This window comes from Metopolophium dirhodum, chromosome 1 (genome assembly GCF_019925205.1).
Source record: "Metopolophium dirhodum isolate CAU chromosome 1, ASM1992520v1, whole genome shotgun sequence".
Taxonomy (NCBI): Eukaryota; Metazoa; Arthropoda; class Insecta; order Hemiptera; family Aphididae; genus Metopolophium; species Metopolophium dirhodum.
Genome location: NC_083560.1, coordinates 156386611 through 156408980, shown reverse-complemented (window position 1 = coordinate 156408980; position 22370 = coordinate 156386611). Strand labels below are relative to the sequence as shown.

The 22370-nt window shown below is 15.6% G+C and overlaps 4 pseudogenes; 1 reads left to right on the top strand and 3 right to left on the bottom strand.

Annotated features, from left to right (window-relative positions):
• Positions 1-510: 510 nt before the first annotated feature.
• Positions 511-1310, bottom strand: LOC132933442 (cytochrome b-like; annotated as a pseudogene).
• Positions 1311-3678: 2368 nt separating this feature from the next.
• Positions 3679-5320, top strand: LOC132934707 (NADH-ubiquinone oxidoreductase chain 5-like; annotated as a pseudogene).
• Positions 5321-10155: 4835 nt separating this feature from the next.
• On the bottom strand, positions 10156-11165 carry LOC132933441 (cytochrome c oxidase subunit 2-like; annotated as a pseudogene).
• An 8129-nt stretch (positions 11166-19294) lies between these two features.
• On the bottom strand, positions 19295-20275 carry LOC132933440 (cytochrome b-like; annotated as a pseudogene).
• Positions 20276-22370: the final 2095 nt, after the last annotated feature.

Below are 22370 nucleotides of genomic sequence, written 5' to 3'. Positions count from 1 at the left end.
TTTTCGTTATGATAAGTTAATATATTTAATTTGAAAATTAATTTTACCTTTATCTTTATTTTTATTTATATTTAATTTTTCTATTAAATTATTTAACTTATATCATTAATTTTAGTATTAAGTTAATAGAATTAATTTCTATTTTTATTTTCAAAATAAATATTTTAAATAAATTAATTAACTGATTTTATTAAGTTAATAATTTATCTCATATTTTTATAATATAGAAAATTAATAAAAAAATATGAAAAGTAAATTGTTGTAAAAATTTGACTTGTTGAAATAAAAGGATATTCAACTGGTTGTATACCAATTCATGTTAATATAAAAAATGTTATAATAAAAATTCAAAATAGAATTTTATTTATAGGATAAAATTTATTTCTTAAGAAGTTTTTTTTATTTAATAAAGGTATAATCAATAAAATTAAAATTGATAATATTAAGGCAATAACTCCTCCTAATTTATTAGGGATTGCTCGTAAAATTGAATATGAAAATAAAAAAATATCATTCTGGTTGAATATGATTAGGCGTAATTATTGAATTTGCTATATCAAAATTATTATGATCATTTAATAAATAAGGAAAAATTAAAGTTAAAATGAAAAATATTCATATAAATATAATTAATCCAATTAAATCTTTAATTAAGAAATAAGGTGAAAATCTGATTTTATCAAAATTTCTATTAATACCTAATGGATTATTAGATCCTGTTATATGTAAAAAAAAAAGATGAATAAAAGTAAATAAAATAATAATAAAAGGTAAAATAAAGTGAATTGAAAAAAATCGTGTTAATGTAGCATTACTAATAGAGAAGCCTCCTCAAATTCAAATTACAATTGAATTTCCTAAATATGGAATTGCTGATAAAAGATTTGTAATTACTGTTGCACCTCAAAATGATATTTGTCCTCATGGTAATACATATCCTACAAAAGCTGTTATTATAGTTAATAATAATAATAATACTCCTACAATTCATGTTATTTTAAAATTAAATGAATTTATATAAATTCCTCGTCTAATATGAATATAAATTATAATAAAAAATATTGATGCCCCCATTAGCATGGAAAGAACGAATTAATCATCCAAAATTAATATTTCGATTTATATTAATAATTCTTTGAAAAGCTAAGTTAATATCTGTTTTATAATGGAAAGCTAAAAATAATCCTGTTTAAAATTTGATTAATTAAGCAGATTATTAATAAAGATCCAAAATTTCATATAAAACTAATTCTAGTAGGTGTTGGTAAGTTTAATATTGGTGATATAATTTTTATTATGTTTTTTTTCATTAATTGGTTTTTTGTCGAATTGGTCCTTTATTAATTTTTAATATTCAGATAATTAAAATTAATATAAAAAAAAAGAATAAATATAATTATATAGATTAAAATATTATTAGGTATTATAAATATGTTTAATAAGTAAAAGTTATCTTCAAATATAAATTTATTTTCATAAATCATATTTTCTATATTTAGAGATAATTTAAAGTAAATTAATATTAAGAATATAAAAATTATTTTGTAAATTATGTTTTTATAATTTTTATTAATATTTAATTCATTAAAAGCAATTCTTGAGATATATAAAAAAATAATTATTAATCCTCCAATATATAAAATGAAAACTATAAATGAAATTCATGATGTTTTATTAATTAAATTAATTATTATAGTTAAAGTTATTGTTTGAATTAAAATAATTAAATTTGATCTAATAGGTGATTTCATTATTGTTAATATAATTGCTATAATTAAATTAGTTAATAAAATAATTTTTAAAATTCAGTATATATTTTAATTAAAATATTAATTTTGGAGATTAATGATAATATGTATATATTTATACTGATTTATTTTAAATAATTTTATAATTTTGATTTACAATATCAATGTTTTTTTTAAACTATTAAAATGATAAATTTATTTATTTTAGTTTTAATATTTATATTATTTTCTGGAGTCTTATTTTATATTTTTAATTTTAATCATTTATTAATAATACTTTTAGGATTAGAATATTTATTATTAATTTTATCTTTATTATTTTTGTTAAATTTAATAATATTTATTAAGCAATATATTTTATTATTAGTTTTTTTTTATTTTTTGTATTAGTGAAAGAGTATTAGGTTTAACAATTTTGATTTTAATAGTTCGTATATATGGAAATGATTATATAAAATCATTAATAATTTTACAATGTTAATAATTTTAATATTAATTATTTTTAGAATGATTTTTTTTTTAGCTTGAAGGTTAAAAGATGATGATTAGCCCAGAATTTTTTTTTTTTTTTTTTTTTTTTTTTATATATTTTAAGATTCCAATATTCAATTATTTTTTAAATATTAGATATTTATTTGGTATAGATATATTTTCTTATTTAATATTTATATTAGGTATTTGGATTATTAGATTAGTTTATATTTCTAGACTTAATTTTAAAAATAATTATTTAAATTATTTTAATTTATTAATATTTATTTTTGTTATTATTTTTTATTTTTGTTTTTTTTAGAAATAGTTTTTTTTTTATTTTATATTTTTTATGAAATTAATTTAATTCCTGTAATTATTTTAATTTATGGTTGAGGATATCAATATGAGCGTTTTAAAGCTGGATTTTATTTATTTATTTATATAATTTTTTTTTCTTTACCTTTTTTTTTCATGTTTATTAAGTTTAAATAATTTTAACTTTATATTTATGTATTATTTTGATTATTTAAATAATTTAAATTTTTATTTTTATATATTTTTAATAATAATTTTTTTTAGTTAAAATACCTTTATTTATATTTCATATCTGATTACCTAAAGCTCATGTTGAAGCTCCTATTTGTGGTTCAATAATTTTAGCTGGTATTATATTAAAATTAGGTGGTTTTGGTATTTATCATATTTTAATGTTAATTTTTAAGATTAATCTTAAATTTAATTATTTATTAATTTCTTTATGTTTATTAGGAATAATAATTTTAAGATTAGTTTGTTTTTTTCAAAGAGATCTTAAAATTTTAATTGCTTATTCTTCTGTTGTTCATATAGGTTTAGTTATTATTGGGTTTTTAACTTTAAATAATTGAGGTTATTTTGGTTCATTAATTTTAATATTTGGTCATGGTTTATGTTCTTCTGGATTATTTTGTTTAAGAAATATATTTGTTATTTACGTTTTAAAAGTCGTAGAATGTTTTTAAATAAAGGTTTAATTAATATTTATCCTTTTTTATCATTTTGATGATTTTTATTATGTTCTTCTAATATATCTTTTCCTCCTTCTTTAAATTTATTTGGTGAATTATTTTTATTAATTAGTTTAATAATTTGATTAGATTATTTTTATATATTTTATTTATTAATTATGATTTTAATATTTTTATATAGTCTTTATTTATATTTATATACTCAATATGGTAAATTATTTTTTAATATAAATTATTTAGTTTATATTAATTTAACAGAATATTTATTATTATTTATACATTGATTACCTTTGAATATAATTTTTTTAATTATAGAATTATTTTGTTATTTAAATAGTTTAATTAAAATATTAATTTGTGGAATTAAAGATTATATGTTATATTTAAATAATTAAATTTAATTTTTTTTTTTTTTTTTTTTTTTTTTTTTTTTTATATCATTTATTATTTTTTTTATTTTAGGCTTATTATTAATTTATTTTGATAAATTTTATTTTATTGAGTATATATTTTTATTTATATGTTATTTTATTGGATTGAATATCTTTAATATTTATTTCTTTTGTATTTTTGATTTCTTCAATAATTTTATTGTATAGAATAGAATATATAAATTATGATTTTAATAAGAATCGATTTTTAATATTAATAAATTTTTTTATTATGTTTATATTTTTTTTAATTCTTAGTCCTAATTTAATTAGAATTTTGTTGGGTTGAGATGGTTTAGGAATGGTTTCTTTCTGTTTAGTTGTTTTTTATCAAAAATAAAAAATCTTATAGTTCGGGATTGGTAACTGTTATTTTAAATCGTTTAGGTGATTTATTTATTATTATATCTATAATTTGAATATTAAATTTTGGTTCTTGAAATTTTATTTTAATTAATTATTATAGAAATTTAAATTATTTATTTTTTATTAGTTTGATAATTATATTTGCTTCTTTGACTAAAAGAGCTCAAATTCCTTTTTCTTCTTGGTTGCCTTTAGCTATAGCAGCTCCTACACCTGTTTCTTCTTTAGTTCATTCTTCTACTTTAGTAACTGCTGGTATTTATTTAATAATTCGGTTTAATGAAATTTTTTTAAATTTTTCTTTTTTAAATTATTTAATAGTAATTTCTTGTTTAACTATATTAATATCTGGTTTAAATGCAATTTTTGAATTTGATTTAAAGAAAATTATTGCTTTTTTCTACTTTAAGTCAAATAAGTTTTATATTTATGATTTTATGTTTAGGTAAAATTGATATATGTTTTTTTTATTTATTAATACATGCTTATTTAAATCTATAATATTTTTGAGATCTGGTATTTTAATTCTTAATATAAATAATAATCAAGATATTCGTAAAATAGGGGGATTAATTGATTATTTACCTTTTTGTGGTTTGATTTTTATATTTACTTTAATATCATTATGTGGTTTTCCTTTTTTCTGTAGTTTTTATTCTAAGGACTTGATTTTTGAATACTTTTTAATAATAAATTTGAATTTTTTTTTTTTTTTTTTTTTTTATTTTCTTTTTTTTAACTTTTTTTATTCAATTCGTGTAATTTATTATTTAATAATAATAAATTTTTCTATATTTAATTATTTAATGATTATTAAATTTGAAAGAAAAATCTTAATTATTAGTATAATATTTATTAGTTTTATTATGTTGTTTTTTTGGTTCTTTTTTTATATGATTAATATTTTATAAATTTGATTTAATTTTATTAGAATTTAAATTTAAGATTTTAAGAGTATTAATTTTATTTTTTAGAATTTGATTTTTTTTTGAACTTAATAATTTTTTATTTTCTATAAAAATATATATTTTCTTTATTAATATTTTTTTTTTTAGATTAATATGAAATTTATTATTTTTTAAAGTAAATTTTTTTTTAAATAATTTTCTTTATATTGGATTTTTTACTTTAAAGGTTTTGAAATTGGTTGAATTGAATATAATTTAAATAGAGGTTTAATTTATTTTTTTAAGAAATAATTAGATTTAGACAGAGTATTTTTTTAAATAGTTATAAAGTTTATATTTTATTATTTTTTTTATGATTTTTAATTATTTTATTATTTAATTATTAAATTTAAATAGCTTAATTTAAGAGCATTATATTGAAGATATAAAGGTAAAATAAATTTTTTTAAATATCTTTTAAAAATATTTGTTAGTTTTTCTAGTTAATTTAAAAATTAATTTTTAAAATTAAATGTAAAAAAAATTTTTAATTTTGGTGATAATTTTAAAATAAAGGTAAAATTCTAATTGTGTTAATTTTTGTTATTTTTAATAAAGATTAATTTTTGATTTAATTTTTTATAAATTTTTGTGTAAGGTAGTTACCTTTGCATATTTTTTTTTAAAAATATTTGTTAGTTTTTCTAGTTAATTTAAAAATTAATTTTTAAAATTAAATGTAAAAAAAATTTTTAATTTTGGTGATAATTTTAAAATAAAGGTAAAATTCTAATTGTGTTAATTTTTGTTATTTTTAATAAAGATTAATTTTTGATTTAATTTTTTATAAATTTTTGTGTAAGGTAGTTACCTTTGCATATTTTTTTTTAAAAATATTTGTTAGTTTTTCTAGTTAATTAAAAATTAATTTTTAAAATTAAATGTAAAAAAAATTTTTAATTTTGGTGATAATTTTAAAATAAAGGTAAAATTCTAATTGTGTTAATTTTTGTTATTTTTAATAAAGATTAATTTTTGATTTAATTTTTTATAAATTTTTGTGTAAGGTAGTTACCTTTGCATATTTTTTTTTAAAAATATTTGTTAGTTTTTCTAGTTAATTTAAAAATTAATTTTTAAAATTAAATGTAAAAAAAATTTTTAATTTTGGTGATAATTTTAAAATAAAGGTAAAATTCTAATTGTGTTAATTTTTGTTATTTTTAATAAAGATTAATTTTTGATTTAATTTTTTATAAATTTTAGTGTAAGGTAGTTACCTTTGCATATTTTTTTTTAAAAATATTTGTTAGTTTTTCTAGTTAATTTAAAAATTAATTTTTAAAATTAAATGTAAAAAAAATTTTTAATTTTGGTGATAATTTTAAAATAAAGGTAAAATTCTAATTGTGTTAATTTTTGTTATTTTTAATAAAGATTAATTTTTGATTTAATTTTTTATAAATTTTTGTGTAAGGTAGTTACCTTTGCATATTTTTTTTTAAAAATATTTGTTAGTTTTTCTAGTTAATTTAAAAATTAATTTTTAAATTAAATGTAAAAAAAATTTTAATTTTGGTGATAATTTTAAAATAAAGGTAAAATTCTAATTGTGTTAATTTTTGTTATTTTTAATAAAGATTAATTTTTGATTTAATTTTTTTATAAATTTTTGTGTAAGGTAGTTACCTTTGCATATTTTTTTTTAAAAATATTTGTTAGTTTTTCTAGTTAATTTAAAAATTAATTTTTAAATTAAATGTAAAAAAAATTTTTAATTTCGGTGATAATTTTAAAATAAAGGTAAAATTCTAATTGTGTTAATTTTTGTTATTTTTAATAAAGATTAATTTTTGATTTAATTTTTTATAAATTTTTGTGTAAGGTAGTTACCTTTGCATATTTTTTTTTAAAAATATTTGTTAGTTTTTTTAGTTAATTTAAAAATTAATTTTTAAAATTAAATGTAAAAAAAAATTTTTAATTTTGGTGATAATTTTAAAATAAAGGTAAAATTCTAATTGTGTTAATTTTTGTTATTTTTAATAAAGATTAATTTTTGATTTAATTTTTTATAAATTTTTGTGTAAGGTAGTTACCTTTGCATATTTTTTTTTAAAAATATTTTGTTAGTTTTTCTAGTTAATTTAAAAATTAATTTTTAAAATTAAATGTAAAAAAAATTTTTAATTTTGGTGATAATTTTAAAATAAAGGTAAAATTCTAATTGTGTTAATTTTTGTTATTTTTAATAAAGATTAATTTTTGATTTAATTTTTTATAAATTTTTGTGTAAGGTAGTTACCTTTGCATATTTTTTTTTAAAAATATTTGTTAGTTTTTCTAGTTAATTTAAAAAATTAATTTTTAAAATTAAATGTAAAAAAATTTTTAATTTTGGTGATAATTTTAAAATAAAGGTAAAATTCTAATTGTGTTAATTTTTGTTATTTTTAATAAAGATTAATTTTTGATTTAATTTTTTATAAATTTTTGTGTAAGGTAGTTACCTTTGCATATTTTTTTTTAAAAATATTTGTTAGTTTTTTTAGTTAATTTAAAAATTAATTTTTAAAATTAAATGTAAAAAAAATTTTTAATTTTGGTGATAATTTTAAAATAAAGGTAAAATTCTAATTGTGTTAATTTTTGTTATTTTTAATAAAGATTAATTTTTGATTTAATTTTTTATAAATTTTTGTGTAAGGTAGTTACCTTTGCATATTTTTTTTTAAAAATATTTGTTAGTTTTTCTAGTTAATTTAAAAATTAATTTTTAAAATTATTATTTATAAATAAAAATTATTTTTATATTGAAAATATAATGTTTTAATTAAACTAATAAATAAATTAAAGATTAAACATTTTAAATGCTTTAAAAGATAGTTAGCAGCTTCTTTTTTTTTAAAATCTTTTTAATTGGAATTTTTTTTCAATATTATTATTAACAGTAATAAACCTCTTTTTGGTTTCAATTAATAAATAAGGATTTTGATAATCTATTATTAAGTCGAAATTAATATGTAAAAATATTACTTCTTATTTAAGATAAATTATATAATAATTTTTAAAAGCAAATTAAATGTTATAAATTTTAACTATTATCCTTTAAATTTTTCAATTTAATGATCCAAATTTTCATTCATAAAAAATAGTAATAATTATAAATATAAAAAATATTATGAATATAATATTGAAATATAGTATATTAGAGATTTTGAAATTTATAATTATTGGTAGAATAATTGAGATTTCAATATCAAAAATTAAAAAGATAATTGCAATCAAATAAAAATTTAAGGAAAATGGAATTCGTGATTTATTAAATGGATCAAATCCACATTCAAATGGTGCTGATTTGTTGTAGTTAAATTTTATTTTTATATTGATTAAAATTATAATTGAAAATAAAATTAGTATAATAATAAATATTGTTAATATTGATATTAAATTTAATATAATTATTTTATTTAAAAATTAAACTTTTTGATTGGAAATCAAATATACTATTTATATATATTAATAAAATTAATTATTTCATCAGTAGAAAGTTATATATAAAAATAATCAAATAATATCAATGAAATGTCAATATCAAGCAGCTAATTCAAATCTGATGTGATGAATATATGAAAAATGTATTTTTATTATACGTATTAAATTGATTATTAGGAAAATTGTTCCAATAATAACGTGTAAACCATGGAATCCTGTTGCTATATAAAATGATGATCCAAAAATTGAGTCTGAAAATGTAAATGTTGCTTGTTTATATTCTAATATTTGAAGTAATAAAAAATAGATACTTAAAATAATTGTTATATTTATAAAAATAATTGTTTTTTTTTTTGAATTATTTAATAAGTAAAGATGAGTTAATGTTACAGTGAATCTTGATGTTAATAAAAATAATTGTATTTAGTAATGGGATTAATAATGGATTGAAAAAATTAATGTTTTTAGGAGGTCAGTTTAATCCTAATTCAATTGATGGTGCTAAAGAATTATGTAAAAAATTTCAAAAAAATGAAATAAATAAAAATATTTCAGAAATAATAAATAAGATTATTCTAAATTTAATTAGATTTATAATATAAAAATTATGATTACCTTGAAATGTTCTTTCTCGAATTACATCTCGTCATCATAAGATTGAAATAGTAATAATTAAAATTAAATTTATTAATGATATTAAATTAAATTTAAAATTTATAATTATGATATTTGAAATCATTAAATTAAAAGTATTTAAAGCTATTAAAATTGGTCATGGACTTAAATTTAGAATAAAATAAGGTTGATTAATTTTTATCATTATTCTCTAGAATATAAAGATGAAAGAATTGAAAATACATATCTTTGGATTAAGGCTACACATAATTCAAAATTATTATAAATATTTGAATTAAAATAATAATGATTATTATTGAATTAAAGTTTAATAATGTTATAAGTAAGTGTCCTGCAATTAAATTTGCAGTTAGACGAATAGATAAAGAAAATGGTCGAATAATAATTCTTATTGTTTCAATGATTGTTATTAATGGGGCTAAATAAATTGGTGTATTAAGTGGAATTAAATGTGCAATTATATTTTTTGTATTTTTACATGTTGAAAAAATAATGTAAAATAATCAGAATGGTAAAGCTAAAGTAATTGAAAAAATTATATGACTTGATGATGAAAAAATATAAGGAAATAATCTAAAAAAGTTATTAAGTAAAATAAATATAAATAATGCAATAAATATAAATGCAGGTGATTTAGTTTTTTTTATTTTATATAATATTAATATTTCGTTATTTAATATATTAAAAATTTTAAATATAAATCAATTTATTCGATTTGGTATAATTCATAAAAAATTTGGTATTATTAAAATAATTAATAAAGTTCTAATTCAATTTAATTCTAAATTAAAAACTTTTGTTGAAGGGTCAAAAATATTAAATAAATTTATTATAATTTTTTATGTTATTTTTAAATGAAATTTTAATTTTTATATTTTTAATAAAATTAAAGTATAATAGATTTATAATTAAATAGAATATAGAAAAAAAAAATATAAATAGAATTAATCAATTTATTGGTGCTATTTGAGGGATTAAGTGATATAAATAAATAATTTTAATTTGACAAATTAATGTTATAACTTTAACTAATCTCTTTCATTAGAAGTAATTGCTAATTTACTATATTTTGATTTAAGAGATCATTACTTTGCTTTTCAGTCATCTAATGAGTTAAAAGTTTTTAATTCAATAGATAAATTTATTTAAATTAATTGATTCAATCTGAATTGGTATAAATCTATGATTAATTCCGCAAATTTCTGAACATTGACCAAAGTATATTCCAGGACGATTTATAAAAAGATTAATTTGGTTTATTCGTCCTGGAATTGCATCAATTTTAATTGCTAAACTTGGAATAGTTCAAGAGTGAATAACATCATCTGATAAAGAGTGAATAACATCATCTGATAGAAATTAAAAGTCGAATATTAAATTTAAATGGGATAATAGTTTTATTATCTACTTCAATTAAACGGAAATTTTCTTTATTTAAATCATTAATTATATATGATTCAAATTCAATATTTGAAAAATCTGAGTATTCATAGGATCAAAATCATTGATGCCCAAAAATTTTAATTGTTAAAATAGGACATTTAATTTCATCTATTAAATATAATAAATGTAAAGAAGGTATGGCAATAAAAATTAAAATAATAGGTGGAGTTGTTGTTCAAATAAACTCAATTATTTGATTTTCTGAAATTTTAATATTAATAAATTTATTGTTTATAATAAATAATATTATGTAAGTAATTGTTGATATAATTATAATAATAATAAAAATTGTATGATCATGAAAAAAAATTAATTGTTCTATTAATGGCGAATTTCTATTTTGAAATCTTAGTTTTAATCAAGTTATAATTTCTAAAAAAAGATTATTCTTTATAAATGAATTTTAAGTTCATTGCATATAATTTCTGCCATATTAGAAATTAATAATTAAAGGTAATTCTGAATATGAATGTTCTAATGGAGGTAAATTATGAATTCATTCAATAGAGTTTCTTAAATTTAATTTGAAAATTGTTGTTTTTTTTAAAAAAATTCTATTTCAAATTGAATAAATTAAAATGATAATTCTAAATGTTGAAATTATTGATCCAATTGATGAAATTATATTTCATAATAAAAAATTATTAGGATAATCTGTATAACGTCGAGGTATTCCATTTAAACCTAAAAAATGTTGGGGGAAAAAAGAGTTAAATTTACTCCAATAAATATTAAAATAAATTGAATTTTTAAAATAAAGTTATTTATAGAAAATCCTGTAAAAATTGGGAATCAATGAATTAGTCTAGCAATAATTGCAAATACAATTCCTATAGATAATACATAATGAAAATGAGCTACTACATAATAAGTATCATGAAGAATAATATCAATAGATGAATTAGCAAGAATAACTCCTGTTAAGCCACCAATTGTAAATAGAAAAATGAAACCTAAAGATCAAATTGTTGAGGGTGAAAAATTAATTTTAGATCCATAAATAGTAGCTAATCATCTAAAAATTTTAATTCCTGTAGGAATGGCAATAATTATAGTTGCTGATGTAAAATATGCTCGTGTATCAACATCTATACCAATTGTAAATATATGATGAGCTCATACAATAAATCCTAATAATCCAATAGTTAATATTGCATAAATTATTCTAATATTACCAAATGTTTCATTTTTATTTCTTTCTTGACTAATAATATGTGAAATTAATCCAAATCCAGGTAAAATTAAAATATAAACTTCAGGATGTCCAAAGAATCAAAATAAATGTTGATAAAGAATAGGATCTCCTCCTCCTGCTGGATCAAAAAATGAAGTGTTTAAATTTCGATCAGTTAATAATATTGTAATAGCACCAGCTAAGACTGGTAAAGATAAAATTAATAAAATAGCTGTAATTAAAATTGATCAAGGGAAAAGAGGAATTTGATTTAATTTTATATTATTTGGTATTATATTAAGAATTGTACAAATAAAGTTAATTGCTCCTAAAATTGAGGAGATTCCTGCTAAATGTAAGGAAAAAATAGTTAAATCAACTGAAATATTATTATGTGCAATGTTATTTGATAAAGGTGGATAAATAGTTCATCCTGTTCCTGTTTCCATTATTAATTAAAAAACTACAAATTATTATTATTAATGATGGGGGTAATAATCAAAATCTAATGTTATTTAAACGTGGGAATGATATATCAGGACAACCTATTATTATAGGAATTAATCAATTTCCAAATCCACCAATTACAATTGGTATTGTTATAAAAAAAATTATAATAAAAGCATGAATTGTTACAATTACATTATATAATTGGTTATTATTAATAATAGAATTAATTTGTCTTAGTTCTAGACGAATTAAAATTCTAAGAGATGATCCTAATTAATACCTGATCAAATACCAAATAAAAAGTATAAAGTTCCAATATCTTTATGATTAGTTGAAAAAATTCATTTTATAGATAAAATGGCTGATAATAGGTTGTAAATTGTAAATTTATATATAGATTAAATAATCTTTTTATCATTAAATCTTATATTCATATTAAATGATATTAAATTGCAAATTTAAAGGTATTAATTATTTAATTAAGGTTTAAAATATAATATTTTTAATTTTGAAGATTAATAGTTTATTTAGTTAACTTAAAACCTTAATAAATAAATAAGTAACTAAAAAATAATCTAAAAAAAATTTATTAATATAATGAAATCATAATTGTTTTTTTTATATATTAGATATCATTTATTAAAAAGATTAAAATTAAATAATATAAAATAAGTTAATTTAATATAAAAAAGTAAATTTAAAATAGTTAGTATAATTAATATTATTATAATAATATATATATTATTATAGATTAAAGTTTTAATTAGTATTCATTTTATTAAAAATCCTATTATGGGAGGTAAACCTATAATTGAAAAAATTAATATTAATATATTTAATTTAAAAAAAAAATTTAAATTAAATAGTTTTATTTGATTAATATAATTAACATTATAATTATTAAGTATTTTAATAATTAAAAAATTTAATAAAGAATAAATTAAAAAGTAATTAATTCATAAATTTTCATTTATTAAAATTGCAAATAGTATTCAGGTAGTATTATTAATTGATGATATAGCTAAAATTTTACGTATTGAATTTTGATTTAAACCAAAAATTGAATTTATTGAGATTAATACAATTAAAAAAATTATATTTTTATTAATATTTAAATAAGAAATTATAATTAAAGGTGTGATTTTTTGTCAAGTTATTATTAATAAACATGATATTCAATTCAGTCCTTCTATTATTGAAGGTAATCATAAATGAAAAGGTATTAATCTTAATTTTATTAATAGTGATATTATAATTAAAATATTATCATTATTTATAAATAATAGATTTTTATTAATTAAAAAAATTAGTAATAAAATTGAAGCAAAAGCTTGAATTAAAAAATATTTTATTGTAGCTTCAATTGAGTAAATTGATGACTTAAAGTTTAAAATTGGAATAATTGAAAATAGATTTAATTCTAATCCTATTCATATTGATAATCAATTTGATGCTGAAATTGATATTAAAGTTCTAAATATTAATAATGTAAAAAATATAATTTTTGTTAAATTTAAATTTATCAGAAAAAAGAATTTTATTCTATATTTGAAGTATGAATCCAAAAGCTTATTTTAGCTTATTTTTCTTTATGATATATACTTAGGTGTTTATGCATATAAATTTTTGAAATTTATATTAGATAGTTTCTTAAAGTATAATAAAAGTATATATAATACATGATTTACTCTATCAAAGTAACCCTTTTTCAGGCATTTTATTTTTAAAAATATTGTTTAGTAAAAAAATGTTTCTTGGTTTAGATAGAGATTGGGAATAATCTCAATAAAATTTTAAAAAAAATATGTTTTAGTGAGGCATGACGTTTGTAATTGTCTAAAAAGGGGGGCGTAGCCCTCCTTTAAAAAAAAAAGAAAGAAGAAAGAGTATATAGAGGATTTATTAATATATATAGTAGTATACATATATAGACTTCATATATATATAGTATATATATATAATACATATATACAATCTATATAGCTTATATTATATATATATATATATATATATATATAAATCCTTATATAGTAATATTATCTATACATCTTATATATATATAATATATATGTATATAAATCCTTATATGAATATATACATATATTTATTGTATATATATATATAAGGGTTTCTAGTTTGAAAAATTCAATTATTTGAAAAATTAAAGTAGGAATAGTCGTATAAATTAACTAAAAAAAGTATATTTTTTTTTAGCTATAAAATTAATTTTAATTTGTTAGAAATGTCCATTATTAAAAAAAAATATGTTGAAAAATTACAATTTTAGTTTTTTTACTTTAAAAAAGTTGAGTTAAATTATTAAAAATTGTATAATTTGGTTTTTCAAAAATTGCAAAAATAAAAATTCTTTATTCGATTTTTTATCATAATTCGTTAACTAAAATATTTTTGTGAGAAATTTTTTGGGTATAACTACATAATTGTGTATGATTTTTTGTCTTCAAATTTGGAAAATTTATTTTTATTTATTCGAGTTTTATTGTTTAATTTAAAATTTTAGCTCATTAAATGTATAAACCTGATTACAGAAAATATTTATATTTTATTAAAATTTTAATTTAGGAATTAATCAGTATATAAATATTTAAATATATGTAAATAGTCGTATAAATTAACTAAAAAAAGTATACTTTTTTTATCTATAAAATTAATTTTAATTTGTTAGAAATGTCCATTATTAAAAAAAAATATGTTGAAAAATTACAATTTTAGTTTTCTTTACTTTAAAAAGTTGAGTTAAATTATTAAAAATTGTATAATTTGGTTTTTCAAAAATTGCAAAAATAAAAATTCTTTATTCGATTTTTTATCATAATTCGTTAACTAAAATATTTTTGTGAGAAATTTTTGGGTATAACTACATAATTGTGTATGATTTTTGTCTTCAAATTTGGAAAATTTATTTTTATTTATTCGAGTTTTATTGTTTAATTTAAAATTTTAGTTCATTAAATGTATAAACCTGATTACAGAAAATATTTATATTTTATTAAAATTTTAATTTAGGAATTAATCAGTATATAAATATTTAAATATATGTAAATAGTCGTATAAATTAACTAAAAAAAGTATACTTTTTTTATCTATAAAATTAATTTTAATTTGTTAGAAATGTCCATTATTAAAAAAAAATATGTTGAAAAATTACAATTTTAGTTTTTTTACTTTAAAAAGTTGAGTTAAATTATTAAAAATTGTATAATTTGGTTTTTCAAAAATTGCAAAAATAAAAATTCTTTATTCGATTTTTTATCATAATTCGTTAACTAAAATATTTTTGTGAGAAATTTTTGGGTATAACTACATAATTGTGTATGATTTTTGTCTTCAAATTTGGAAAATTTATTTTTATTTATTCGAGTTTTATTGTTTAATTTAAAATTTTAGCTCATTAAATGTATAAACCTGATTACAGAAAATATTTATATTTTATTAAAATTTCAATTTAGGAATTAATCAGTATATAAATATTTAAATATATGTAAATAGTCGTATAAATTAACTAAAAAAAGTATACTTTTTTTATCTATAAAATTAATTTTAATTTGTTAGAAATGTCCATTATTAAAAAAAAATATGTTGAAAAATTACAATTTAGTTTTTTTATTTTAAAAAGTTGAGTTAAATTATTAAAAATTGTATAATTTGGTTTTTCAAAAATTGTAAAAATAAAAATTCTTTATTCGATTTTTTATCATAATTCGTTAATTAAAATATTTTTGTGAGAAATTTTTGGGTATAACTACATAATTGTGTATAATTTTTGTCTTCAAATTTGGAAAATTTATTTTTATTTACTTAAGTTTTATTGTTTAATTTAAAATTGTAATTTATTATAAATTCAATAAAATTAAAATTTAATTAAAAATTGCTTATTTTAATAATATTAAACCATATTATTATTATTTTATATATAAATATAATTTATTTTATTATAAAATTTTATTTAATTAAGAAAATACATGAAATTTTTTGATTGTTAATAAGTTCTTAAAGGATTTTAATAATTCTCAGTATTAAATATTAAATATTAAAGAGATTTAGATTTAATTATTAATTTAAGTATAAACTAAATATGTGCCAGCAGTTGCGGTTAAACATAATATACAAGTAAAATAGTTTGGTTATTAGTATTAAGTATAATTTATAATTTAATTTTTTTTAATAAAGTAAAATTTAATTAAGAATTATTATTATAATTATTTTATTCTATTAAATTTTATTTAAAACTAGGATTAGATACCCTATTATAAAAGTTTAAATTAATTTACTAAAAAATTAATAGTTATGTTCTTTAAATTTAAAAAATTTGGCGGTATTTTAGTCTTATTAGAGGAACCTGTTTTTTAATTGATAATCCACGATTAATTTTACTTATTTTAAATAGTTCATATATCGCTGTCATGAATATATTTAAAAATTTATTTTCTTTGTTTATTTTTATGATTTATGTTAAGTCAAGATGTGGTTAATAAATAAGTTTATAATGGGTTACATTAAATTTTATTTTTGGATTTTAGATGAAAATTAAAATGAAATTGGATTTAATAGTAAATTTATTTATTTAATTAATATGAATAAAGATCTAAAATATGTACATATTGCCCGTCATTCTTATTAAAAATAAGACAAGTCGTAACAAAGTAAATGTACTGGAAAGTGTATTTAGAAAGATTATATTTTTTATAAATAAATATCTAAATTTAAGTATGTCATTTACAATGATAGGATGTTGTTAAACTTTATTTAAATTAAAGTTATTAATATATTTATTTTTTATTGATTTTTTATAAAAGTAATTTATTTATTTAGGGTTTTAGTATTAAGTAAAAATTAATTTTTAGATTTATAGTTTAATAGTATTGTAAAAGAATTAGTTAAATTTTAAAAAGAATATTTTTAGTACCTTTTGTATCAGGGTTAATTAAAATTTTTAATTTTTTTTTTAATTTCTCAAAATTTATAGAGTTAATTTTATTATTAATTTATTGTTTTATAAATATTTATAAAATAATATTAGTTTTGAAATTTAATTCGTTATATTATATTTAGTTATTTAAGATTTAAATTTAATTTAAAATTTTAAAAGTTATTTTGATTTTATATATTAATATTTTAAATTTAAATTATTTTAGGGATAAGCTTAAAATTTTTATATAATAATTTATTTATTTTAATAATTTATAGGAATAGAAATTTTTATTATAAGTTTGTAAAAATTTATTATTTATTTAGTTTTAATTTATTATAAATTTATTTATTTTTTTTATTAAATTTTATTAATTAATATTTAATTTTTAGTAATAATGATTAAATTAGTATAATTTATATTTATAAATTATGAATTCGGCAAAAATTATTTTCATCTGTTTAACAAAAACATTGTATTAAGTTTAATTTAATATAGGATCTGCTCAATGATTTATTAAATAGCTGCAGTATTTTGACTGTGCAAAGGTAGCATAATAATTAGTCTTTTAATTGAGGACTTGTATGAAAGATTTGATGAGAAATAAACTTTATTATTTATATAATTAAAATTTTATTTTTAAGTAAAAAAGCTTAAATTATTTAAAGGGACGATAAGACCCTATAAAACTTTATAAATATTAATTTTAATTTTTTTGGATTATAAATATTTTAATTTTATTATTTATTTTATTGGGGTGATAAAAAAAATTATTAAACTTTTTTTAAAATTTTACATTATTTAGTGATTATTTGAATTAAAATTTTTAATTATAGGAAAAAGTTACTTTAGGGATAACAGCGTAATTAATTTTTTAAGTTCAAATTTAAAAATTAGTTTGCGACCTCGATGTTGAATTAAGATTAATCTTAGGTGCAAAATTTTAAGTATTAGGTCTGTTCGACCTTTAAATTCTTACATGATTTGAGTTCAAACCGGTGTAAGCCAGGTTGGTTTCTATCTTTTAAAAAATAATTTATTTTAGTACGAAAGGATTAAATAATTAAATTAAATTTTTTTATTAAGTGAATTAAATTAATTTAACTATTTTGGCAGATAATTGTGTTAAATTTAGAATTTAATTATATAATTTTAATTATAGATAGTAATTTTTATATTTATTATAATTATTAATTTTTTGATTTTATTTTTAATAGTTTTCATAAGAGTAGCTTTTTTTACTTTATTAGAACGTAAAGTTTTAGGTTATATTCAATTACGTAAAGGCCCTAATAAATTTTTTATTAAAGGTGTTTTTCAACCTATAGGTGATGGTTTAAAGTTATTTTTTAAAGAAGTTAATTATCCTAGAAATATAAATTTTTTAATTTTTATAATTTCCCCTATATTAGGTTTATTAATTTCTGTTTTTTTTTGATTTATTTATCCTTATATTGGTATAAATTATATTATAGGTTTTGGTTTAATTTATATGTTTTGTTGTTCGAGTTTAATAGTTTATATTTTTTTAATAATTAGATGATCATCTAATTCTAATTATTCAGTTTTAGGGATAATTCGTTTTATTTCTCAAATAATTTCTTATGAAGTAAGAATAATAATTATTATTATAAATTTAATATTTTTAATTAATAGATTTAATTTAAATGATTTTTATATTTATCAAATAAATTCTAAATTTTTTTTTTTTCTTTTTTAATATTTATTTTATTATTAATTAGATTTTAGCAGAAATGAATCGTTCTCCTTTTTGATTTTTTCTGAAGGAGAATCAGAATTAGTTTCTGGTTTTAATATTGAATTTAGAAGTTTATCTTTTATTTTTTATTTTTATATCTGAATATATAAGAATTATATTTATAGGTATATTATTACTGTGAAATATTTTTTGGTTTAATAATGAATAAATTTTATTTAAATATTTTTATTTTAACATTTATATTTTTTAATTATTTGATTACGTGGGGTTTTTACCACGTTTTCGTTATGATAAGTTAATATATTTAATTTGAAAATTAATTTTACCTTTATCTTTATTTTTATTTATATTTAATATTTTCTATTAAATTATTTAACTTATATCATTAATTTTAGTATTAAGTTAATAGAATTAATTTCTATTTTTTATTTTCAAAATAAATATTTTAAATAAATTAATTAACTGATTTTATTAAGTTAATAATTTATCTCATATTTTTATAATATAAAAAATTAATAAAAAAATATGAAAAGTAAATTGTTGTAAAAATTTGACTTGTTGAAATAAAAGGATATTCAACTGGTTGTATACCAATTCATGTTAATATAAAAAATGTTATAATAAAAATTCAAAATAGAATTTTATTTATAGGATAAAATTTATTTCTTAAGAAGTTTTTTTTTATTTAATAAAGGTATAATCAATAAAATTAAAATTGATAATATTAAGGCAATAACTCCTCCTAATTTATTAGGGATTGCTCGTAAAATTGAATATGAAAATAAAAAATATCATTCTGGTTGAATATGATTAGGCGTAATTATTGAATTTGCTATATCAAAATTATTATGATCATTTAATAAATAAGGAAAAATTAAAGTTAAAATGAAAAATATTCATATAAATATAATTAATCCAATTAAATCTTTAATTAAGAAATAAGGTGAAAATCTGATTTTATCAAAAATTTCTATTAATACCTAATGGATTATTAGATCCTGTTATATGTAAAAAAAAAAAGATGAATAAAAGTAAATAAAATAATAATAAAAGGTAAAATAAAGTGAATTGAAAAAAATCGTGTTAATGTAGCATTACTAATAGAGAAGCCTCCTCAAATTCAAATTACAATTGAATTTCCTAAATATGGAATTGCTGATAAAAGATTTGTAATTACTGTTGCACCTCAAAATGATATTTGTCCTCATGGTAATACATATCCTACAAAAGCTGTTATTATAGTTAATAATAATAATAATACTCCTACAATTCATGTTATTTTAAAATTAAATGAATTTATATAAATTCCTCGTCTAATATGAATATAAATTATAATAAAAAAATATTGATGCCCCATTAGCATGGAAAGAACGAATTAATCATCCAAAATTAATATTTCGATTTATATTAATAATTCTTTGAAAAGCTAAGTTAATATCTGTTTTATAATGGAAAGCTAAAAATAATCCTGTTAAAATTTGATTAATTAAGCAGATTATTAATAAAGATCCAAAATTTCATATAAAACTAATTCTAGTAGGTGTTGGTAAGTTTAATATTGGTGATATAATTTTTATTATGTTTTTTTTCATTAATTGGTTTTTTGTCGAATTGGTCCTTTATTAATTTGTTAATATTCAGATAATTAAAATTAATATAAAAAAAAAGAATAAATATAATTATATAGATTAAAATATTATTAGGTATTATAAATATGTTTAATAAGTAAAAGTTATCTTCAAATATAAATTTATTTTCATAAATCATATTTTCTATATTTAGAGATAATTTAAAGTAAATTAATATTAAGAATATAAAAATTATTTTGTAAATTATGTTTTTATAATTTTTATTAATATTTTATTCATTAAAAAGCAATTCTTGAGATATATAAAAAAAATAATTATTAATCCTCCAATATATAAAATGAAAACTATAAATGAAATTCATGATGTTTTATTAATTAAATTAATTATTATAGTTAAAGTTATTGTTTGAATTAAAATAATTAAATTTGATCTAATAGGTGATTTCATTATTGTTAATATAATTGCTATAATTAAATTAGTTAATAAAATAATTTTTAAAATTCAGTATATATTTTAATTAAAATATTAATTTTGGAGATTAATGATAATATGTATATATTTATACTGATTTATTTTAAATAAATTTTATAATTTTGATTTACAATATCAATGTTTTTTTTTAAACTATTAAAATGATAAATTTATTTATTTTAGTTTTAATATTTATATTATTTTCTGGAGTCTTATTTTATATTTTTTAATTTTAATCATTTATTAATAATACTTTTAGGATTAGAATATTTATTATTAATTTTATCTTTATTATTTTTTGTTAAATTTAATAATATTTATTAAGCAATATATTTTATTATTAGTTTTTTTTTATTTTTTTGTATTAGTGAAAGAGTATTAGGTTTAACAATTTTGATTTTAATAGTTCGTATATATGGAAATGATTATATAAAATCATTAATAATTTTACAATGTTAATAATTTTAATATTAATTATTTTTAGAATGATTTTTTTTAGCTTGAAGGTTAAAAGATGATGATTAGCCCAGAATTTTTTTTTTTTTTTTTTTTTTTTTTATATATTTTTAAGATTCCAATATTCAATTATTTTTTAAATATTAGATATTTATTTGGTATAGATATATTTTCTTATTTAATATTTATATTAGGTATTTGGATTATTAGATTAGTTTATATTTCTAGACTTAATTTTAAAAATAATTATTTAAATTATTTTAATTTATTAATATTTATTTTTGTTATTATTTTTTATTTTTGTTTTTTTAGAAATAGTTTTTTTTTATTTTATATTTTTTATGAAATTAATTTAATTCCTGTAATTATTTTAATTTATGGTTGAGGATATCAATATGAGCGTTTTTAAAGCTGGATTTTATTTATTTATTTATATAATTTTTTTTTCTTTACCTTTTTTTTTCATGTTTATTAAGTTTAAATGAATTTTAACTTTATATTTATGTATTATTTTGATTATTTAAATAATTTAAATTTTATTTTTATATATTTTTAATAATAATTTTTTTAGTTAAAATACCTTTATTTATATTTTCATATCTGATTACCTAAAGCTCATGTTGAAGCTCCTATTTGTGGTTCAATAATTTTAGCTGGTATTATATTAAAATTAGGTGGTTTTGGTATTTATCATATTTTAATGTTAATTTTTAAGATTAATCTTAAATTTAATTATTTATTAATTTCTTTATGTTTATTAGGAATAATAATTTTAAGATTAGTTTGTTTTTTTCAAAGAGATCTTAAAATTTTAATTGCTTATTCTTCTGTTGTTCATATAGGTTTAGTTATTATTGGGTTTTTAACTTTAAATAATTGAGGTTATTTTGGTTCATTAATTTTAATATTTGGTCATGGTTTATGTTCTTCTGGATTATTTTGTTTAAGAAATATTTGTTATTTACGTTTTAAAAGTCGTAGAATGTTTTTAAATAAAGGTTTAATTAATATTTATCCTTTTTTTATCATTTTGATGATTTTTATTATGTTCTTCTAATATATCTTTTCCTCCTTCTTTAAATTTATTTGGTGA